At 43.7% G+C, this 8,951-nt stretch overlaps 1 long non-coding RNA gene across 1 annotated transcript; it reads left to right on the top strand.

The window, feature by feature from the left end:
• The first annotated feature begins 61 nt into the window (after window positions 1–61).
• LOC309372134 lies at window positions 62–6,319 on the top strand. The gene is made up of 3 exons (XR_014169414.1): window positions 62–84; window positions 895–1,012; window positions 5,951–6,319. It is a non-coding gene; the product is annotated as an uncharacterized lncRNA (long non-coding RNA).
• The last annotated feature ends 2,632 nt before the right edge of the window (window positions 6,320–8,951 follow it).

The raw sequence follows: 8,951 nt of genomic DNA, 5'->3' as shown, positions 1-8,951 counted from the left end.
CACCACGGGAAACGTAGTCCTCGCAACCCGCGGCGCGCTCGCTCTGCGCATGTCCGAGGAAGGCCAGGGGCGCGAGAGTGGCAGGTTCGAATCCTTGCCTCCCTTCCTCGGCCTTCCGCCGTCCTCCGCCGCCAGCCATTTTAGCAGGACCGGGAGCAGAAAACGCCCCGAGTTGATGCCCGGGCTTCTGAGCCTACGCTGGAGTCTCGCCCCGAGAAACACAGAATAAAAGCCAAATGGAGCAGACCGAAGGGTCTCGCAGTCTGGCGTCGCTGCCCACAGCGGCTGCCAAGTGCCTGCCGGGCATGATCAGCAGCACACGCTAATCCACGGAGCTATCCAGCTGATGAGGGCAGGACTCCGATGTACTGCCTCTGACCCTGGAGGTTCCGCTAGCTGCTAGAAGTCAAGAAATTGTTCTTCTAGCGGTCGGTAGTTAGCTAATAGCAGAGCCCTACTGAGTTTATCAAATTCCCTTTAAAGGTATGTAAGCTAGTAGCCATTTCTCCATCTGGAGGAAGCCGATTTTGTTTGTTTATGCATTGTGAGAAGTGCAGGATAACTCTGGCACGCATTTAACTTGCGTGCATTCAGCTTTACACACTTGGCAAAAAAAATAATAAAAAGGGGGTGGAGGAAATGACTTTGGCAAGCCCCACCCACCATTGAACCCAATGTGTTTTGACTACTTGTGATTTTAGCTTTATGCACTTGCCCCAGAATGCAACCCTTACGTAAGTTGAGAGTCGTCTGTACCCCATTTTGTCCGGCTTGAAATGAATCTACTGCCAACCACTGTTGTATGGCCGCAATTTCTAGCAGTAAGAATGTAACTCCGCTACTGGATTGGTCCAAAGGTCCATCTACTAGGCCAATGTTTTCTTCTCATGGTAGCTAACCAGATGTCTATGGGAGGGCTGCAAGCGGCACCCTCTCCTCACTTGTGATTTCCAGAAGCTGGTATACAAGAACATACCATCCCCAACGCTGGAGACAATATAAAGCCATTATGGTTAGTAGCAATGAATGGCTGTTTTCCTCCACAAATTTCTCTATGCCCTCATTTAAAGCCATCACTACATCTTATGGGAGTGAATTCTATAATTTTAACTATGTACTGTTTGAAGTTCCTCTCAAAGAGAAAAACTGCTCTCAATCCACTTTCTCTACATCATGAATAATGTTAGAATCATGTGCCCACCACCCAAATCCAGTCACTTCCCCCTCTTCATAAACCAAAAATACCCAGGCACTACAGCCTTTCCTCATGAAGGTGATGGTCAATCACTTGTTTCAGGTATCTTTTCTGTACCTGTCCTAGCTCTAGGATTTACGTTTTGAGATGGGACCATCAGAACTGTACACTGTTTGAAATACAGATACGTAATAGCTGGCTGCTTTGTTTTCAGTCCTTTTCAAATAATTCTTTGCTTAGAATATGCTTCCTTCCTCTCACAGGACTCCTTTAGCCATAAAAATGCCTTGCATTTCTTCACACTAGGAGGGTAAAGATATATGCAACATAAAATATATGTTGTAGACATGCAGTTCTCTCTCCCACACATAAACATGCTGGGGACATGCAGGCGCAAACACAGTACATGGTAGTGTAAAAGTCCGTATGCATAGCAAGACAGTTTATATAGGGCAGGTGAATTATGTTGCTGGGAGCTGGAGAGGTGTGGATAGAGCAGGGGTCAGCAAACTTTTTCAGCAGGAGGCCGGTTTACTGTCCCTCAGACCTTGTGGGGGGCCAGGCTATATTTTTTTTGGGGGGGGGAGAATGAACGAATTCCTATGCCCCACAAATAACCAGGGATGCATTTTAAATAAAAGGGCACATTCTACTCCTGTAAAAACACGCTGATTCCTGTACCGTCCGCAGGCCGGATTTAGAAGGCGATTGGGCCGGATTCGGCCCCCAGGCCTTAGTTTGGGATAGAGAAACAGTAATGACTGAAGATTAAGGCACTTGTGAACGCCCCAATCCTAAGTGCATTTACTCTGAAGTAAAGTGCAGTTAAGTGGAGTTTACTTCCACATCAGTGCTGTGGGACTGCACTGCAGCCAGAGCGTGCCTGCCAAACAAGATGCGCGCTCAGAGACGTCTTTCCCATAGAGCTTAGTGGGCGCTGCACCACTAGGGGCGGCCCAGCGAGTGGGGGAGTTGCGCGGCTTTGCCTGCGGCCTCCCTTTTCCCGTGCAGCTTGCCTCCCAAGCCCCGAAGAGGATAGGTGGGAACGGTTTCGTCGGGGAAGCTGAAGCCTCTCCCAGCAGCTCCCTGCCAAAGCTCCCCACCAGCAAGCGAAGACCCCGCCTCTCCCTTTTCGGGCGGCTTCCCGGCAGGCAGAAGGGAACTCCAAAGCGTTTGCAAAGACTCTCCTCCTCACCCAGGAGCAGAAAGAGCTGCTTTGGCTGCGACTCAGTCCATGCTCTTTTCTGGAGACCCAGCTGAACTCTGAGCGAATTATTTCATGGGGTCTGCCCAAGGCGTTTGGCTACCCGCTCCCCGTCCTTAGCTGTGCCCAAGTGCACTTTTATTTCTCCCTTTAAGTAGCGTGGTGAAATGCAGCGGGCTGCAAACGCTCACCCCGCACGCTGCGTGTGTGGTCGTGGGCGAGGACAATCTGCTACTGTCCCGCCTCACCCACCCGCCCACTCACTTCGAGTGGATCAGGGAAGCCTGCGTGGGCGGGAGGAGCCACGCTATTTCTGCCCCGGCTCAGCTTCCTGACCCCCCACCCTCCTCTCCTCTCCATCGGTGGGTTAAATGCCCTCTCCTTCCTGCTTTCTTCTGTCCCACTTTCTATCCAGCAAAGGAAGGGGTAGGTTCCCCACCCCACCCCACCCCCAGCTCTTGCCTCTCCTTCCCTGTAGTGAAATGTTGTGGAATTCCCAAGTTCAGGTCAACAACTCTGGGGAACCTTTCCTTAAAAAGGTCAACAACTTTGGGGTCCGTCCCCCCCTAAAAAGGTCGACAACATTCTGTTCTGAGAGCACTAGGCCTGCTCAGCTGGTCTGGATCTTCTGCCACAGAGACAGAAGGCTCCCACGGGTATGGGAAGAATTGCAAGCCAGGAAACCTTTTGCATCCCTGAAAGCTTTTCCACTGCTCCACAGACTTCCCCCCCCACCCACACGTGTAGATCAATATCTTGCGTGCCAGCCAGCATCCTCCCGTCCAGCCTGCACAATGAATTCATCCATCACTTTGCTCTTTTCCTAATGAATATTTTCTCCCTTGTAAGGGTTGTTGCTAAAGTCTCTGCACGGCAATATTTCTCCTTCAGGGTGTCACTCTGCTTAGGAGGCTGTGGTAGAGTTTAATAGCAGGGCCCGCTGCTGCTCCTTGGTGATTTTCCCCTCTCCCAAATCCATGCTCCTAACCCCCCATCTCCCCCCCTTCAGTGCCAATATTTAAAATAAGAGTTATAATACATCTCCTCTGTGAGGTTTTCTGCCGTTAAGAGGTTATTATAATGAATCAAGATAGGCTTCAAAACGCTGTGGAATGCCAGAATTACATTGCAGGGAAGGTTTTCTTGCTCATATGCCTATGCACACAAGGTGCAAGGAACTGCTCTAGGTCCCTGCCCTTCTTACTAAGAATGCATATAATGCTGCATTTTGTATTACCTCGTGAAACTCAAAAGACAATGCTGTTCAGTACAGATGTTATTTCGTTTACGTCTTTTGAAGGCACCCACATTCTAACAATGGGGTTAGCCTGCAGTTAGGCCTTTTAAACAGCAGCGGGAGTAACCTGCAGAAAGAACAAACTGAATTTCTCTGAAGAGGGTTTCGGGGGATGAAGCACATGGTCAGAGTTCATAGCAAGCTGCGGGAAGGTTAACATTGTAACAAATGCTTTTAAAAATGTGCCACACAGTTTAGAGATGGTGATAGTGCAGCAGTTTTTTAGACACTCATGCACGCAATGTCCTCTGGCCATGACACAAACCACATTATAATAGGGGGGGGGGACACACCCACATGCATTGTAGACCTTGAAAGTTCATGCTATAATAAATTTGTGATTCTATAAGATGCCCTCCTTTGCTATGAACCACAACCCCTCAGATTATTTTGTATTGTGATTTCATTATGGTTTGGGGTTCCCTGGTTGCTTTTCTTGTTGTTAAAGTTCATTGTGCTGTCCGTGTCATATTTATTCTGTAAATGCCAGTCATTCAGTTTGGAAAATTGGAAGGAAATTGACACATGGCAAAGGACACCCTAATTGTTGGGATTCTTTTGTTTGTTACGAGGTTTAAAAATATTTCACACAGAAAAGGAAAACACATTGTCTTTTTTCTTTTCTGCCTAACTTCCCCTTGATGTTTTAAATTTATATCCCAACCTTCCTCCCAAAGCAGCTCCAGGGTGGTTAGCAACAAATGATAGAAACAATAACAATGTTTTAAAAACTTATTTTATTGGATGATGTGAAAGTGTGCTTGATTGTACGAGAGAAATGCCTGCTAATGACTGTTGAAAGACATTTGTACATAAAATCTGTGGATTTCTTTCTGATAATCAAGCTGTAAATTATCAGAGTAGGCAATAGGAAGCGTTTCCTCACACAACCCATAACGAACTTGTATAGCTCAGTTGGTTAGAGCGTGGTGCTGATAACACCAAGGTCACAGGTTCCATCCCCATGTGGGACAGCTGCATTTTTTGCAGGGGGGTTGGACTAGAGAATCCTCAGTCCAACTCGACGATTCTGTAACTCACTACCACCATATGTACTGATAGCTTTAAAGGAGAGTTACATAAATTCATAAAGGAAATGTCTCTGAGTGATATAAAGCACCAACAGTAACTGGAGCCTCCAAGTTCAGAGGCAGTTTAGTTTTGAATAGAAGATGCCTGGGGAGAACAGTTGACCTTCATGCCCTGACCGTAGCCTTGCCTCATGGAAGCATTTGCACAGCCACTGTTGAAATCAGAATGCTGGAGAAGAGGGACCATTGGAATGATCCAGCAAGTCTCTCCCTCTGTTCTTATGCAGTACCCTGTGCCTGATGGAAATAAACTACACATTCAGGAACACAATCGGATAGGCCAGATTGGATTACTGTAATGCTCTCTACACGAGGACGGTTTGAAACGTAAGAGCCCTGCTGGATCAGGCCAAAGATCCATCTAGGTGCACTCAGGTCCTCCTTGCAAATTTCCCATAGGCAACAACAATCGCCCCACTTGCAATTCCCAGCCGCTTGTTCAGAGGGATATTGACACTAGTAGTAAAACAGCTGTCATAGTGAGTAACCCTCAATAGCATTATCCTCCATTAATTTCTCTACTCCTCTTTTAAAACCATCCAAGTTGGTGGCCATCAGCACATTGTCTAGGAGCAGATCCAGTTTAACTGGCTGTGTGAAGTACTTATTTTGTCTGACCCAAATCTTGCATCCTTCCACTTTATTGGATGCACCTGGCTTATAGTATCAAGCAGGAGACTTCAGATTTGAGCAGAACATGCAAGTCAGCATGTTAACCAGAGTATCTAAAGCATCACTTGAAGCCCTTCCCCAACTGCCTCTCCTGTAAAATACATCATGGGTGGACAAAACAGGCCAGAGCCTTTTGGTTGAACTGCCAGAATTTGGAACAGCCTCCCAAGAGAGGCCTACCTGGCTTCATCAGTTTACCTTTCAGCAAGCCTTTTGGGATGCTGCATTTAAACAAGATTTGACTTTTTTACCTGCTTGTTTTTAGTGATAGTTATTATTTTTTAAATATATTATAAATTGAACATGTTCCTTTCCCTGATTAATTCTCATAGACAGGCAGGATATAAATACAGTATTGGAAACAATATAAATAGGACAACCAGGAAATTTCCTAGCATGCCAAACTTCATGCTAGGGATTATTATGAAAGGCACTGACACTGGAATTAAATTGCTAGGTTTGTAATGCCTTGAATTAAATCTGCCCTACAGCTAAACGTGGAATCCTGGTCACTCCCTTGCACAGAGTTGGAAGATGACAAAATTATCCAAATGGAGAATTCATCCTCAAAACAGCTACTATCCTATACACACCTGCCCGTGTGAGTATAAACTATAAAAAAAAAATTGGGAGTTACTGCACGATTGTAGGCAGGTTTTTGTAATTAGCATTTTGTGTGTCTTTCCTCAGGATGGCTTCTGCTACACTATCTGGCCCTAATGTGCTATAAAAGGGAATGTTTATAAATCTTGGGTACAGAGCTGCAATGGCACCCCATGCAGGCATTGGACTGAAATTTCCCTAATGCACAAATACAATAGGAGACCAGTCCCCTCTGTTTCGTTGCTCCACTTTTTGATTTCCTGATAATATTCTGAAAAGCAAACTAAGATAATAACATGCCTTGCCACTGTTGACACAAGCTCAAACTGCCCCAGGTTTAAGGAGGCAGGAAGAGATCCCCATCAGCACACAGGATGTTGCAAAGCCACCAAGGAAAGCAAGATATATTTTTCTTAGTCTTTAATGGAAACAACCTCAACGGCTTAAGCATGTAGAAAATAATACTGTCAAGTTCTCCTTTCCTTTCTTCTTCCTCCTCCACCCCCCTTTTCTTTGTTTAGGAAGGATGATAATACAGTTGTTGCATGCTGGAAACTGTACATTGTATAACCACCAAACAACAACAACAAAAAAAACCCCAAACCAGAAATGAAAGCAGAAACAGGATATCCTTTACAATGAGGAACATGCAAGAATCAAGGCTAGTGTTATAGAGTTCCTCAGCAGAACACAGGGTTTTTAATGCATCGCTCAGATTTTGATTTTGCCCCTTCTGGAAGAAGCTCATGGTGCCAATAATGGTCTAAATGTTCTGGAACAGCAAGGACATGTCAACATCTTCACTTTTTAAGGCACGGATAATACTTTCAAAGGCCACATGAATGTACAGGAGGGCAGGCATCTTGTTCCTTTCATGCTGGCAGCTGTATAAACAAAGCCTGATATTCATTCTCTAAATATTAAATCAGATATATTTAAGTTCACAGCATTTGAAAAACCTGTAGTTCTTTTTTTTTATTTGCCTTCTTGCTTCTGGGTGTGGCAGATATGTACACAGGAATACGATCATCAAGATCATCTTCACAGGGTTTAAAACTACGTAATTTTATATTAAAACAAAAAAATTCCAAAAGCTCAAGCTCTCAGTTGTTTATAACAAGTGCTAAAAGGTGAGCAACATTTTCCAGGTTAACTGTTAATACATGGGGTCAAAGTAATGACACAAACCCTTAAAGATACAACTCCAAGACACATCATTGTACTCACAGAAGATTTACCTGATAATACACACATTCAATCGAATCAGTACTGTAATAGAATGGCCACATACAAACAATTGAAATTGGATAAAGCTATCATGTCAGTTTAAAAATCCAGAATATAAAAAGTCTCTCTCATTTTGTTCAGAACATCTTTTCCTTTCGTCTAAAGTTTCCATTATTCTAAAACTTCACGAGAGCAGCAACACCCTATTTACTTATTTACAGTGCTTTTTTCTGGGGGTACGCATACCCCTAAACATTTTGTGAATCTTTGTACTTTTGTCCATTTACTGTATTTATTTTTCCCAGTTTGAACTATAAAATGGTGCTTTTCTTGAGTCAAAATGACAGTACCCCTAAACTTTTTTTTTTAAGCACTGCTTATTTATATATTAAATTTGTATATCTGAATCATGGGTGATCCTTCTTGACGGTACATTGAAGATGATGAAGACTTGTATACTGTACAATAGCAACTAATAGGAGCTGAGATATATTAGGCATTTCTAATGGGACCAGGCTGATGTTTGTGACTGAACTTGGGATTGTTTGATTTCTAAACTATTGCTGCAGCAATTGTTTACCTTTGGATTTTTTTTTACAGACCTGATAAGCAATTGCCAGTTGCAATTGTATGTTTATATATGGATATTAAATTTAAAACAATCAGGCTAGATGTGTATGCATTATCGTTGCAATCGTTTGTGTATGCTGTACAAATAACATGCCCCCTTCTTTCAAACAGCAATGCTGCTCCAAACCAATTTGTAAAAATGAATGTGGGAATTTGAGCAGGGAAACCTGGGCTGAAGACCCAGCTCAGCTGTGAATGCAGCTGAATGGACTGTGACATGGTCATAATCTAACCTAAGTTCCCACATGGAAATGAAGCTGACCCAATAGAATCAATATCAGAATGCATTTCTTGTCAATGTGCCAATGAGACTCTTTTTGTTCTCATTATTCAGTCATTGTTTCCACTTGACGCTCTTGGCATCACAGGAGCGAAATTAGGGAAGATCTCTAAATTTCTCTGGAAAGCAACAGGAGACAGAGGATGCAGTGGAACACAGCATTATCTGAACCATTTTGCAGGGAAGCTGATAACATACATGATGCCTATTTATGCCGCAAGTAAAGGAATTTGGCATCTACAATAGCATCTGTAAAATCCTTCAGAATCCTTAAAATTTCTTACCTAAAAAGAAAAAGAAAAAGCAAGTTTCTAGTCCTCATAATACCGATCGACTTAAGAGTAGTTATGGATCTGCTGGTGAGCCAGAAACCAGAGGTAAAATTGGTTGAGGATTTCACTTATTTTTACAAACTTTCTTGCCCCTCTCTTGTTACTTTTCAGTTGCTCTGAATCGGTTTCTCCTCTTTCCCAATTCTATACTCAGCAAGAGAGGGAAAGAAATAAAACAGATTTAAACCTATTTTAACAAAGCAACAATATTTATCCACTTCAGTATTTGTGGGCGTTTTCTCGATTTGATTTTGTGTGTGTGGAAAAATCAGTGCAGTGTGGCACAGAATGTAAAGACGTTGGTTCAGATCTCCTCACTCGGCCTTGATGACCCTTGCCTTGTCTTTCCCTCTCTCCCACCACTCTATGCCACTGAGTTATTGTAAGGAAAAGAAAGGATAGCCTTTCCTCCATGTATAG

Source organism: Podarcis melisellensis (assembly GCF_964234715.1).
Source record: "Podarcis melisellensis genome assembly, chromosome: 6".
Classification (NCBI taxonomy): domain Eukaryota; kingdom Metazoa; phylum Chordata; class Lepidosauria; order Squamata; family Lacertidae; genus Podarcis; species Podarcis melisellensis.
This window is presented reverse-complemented; position numbering and strand designations above follow the sequence as displayed.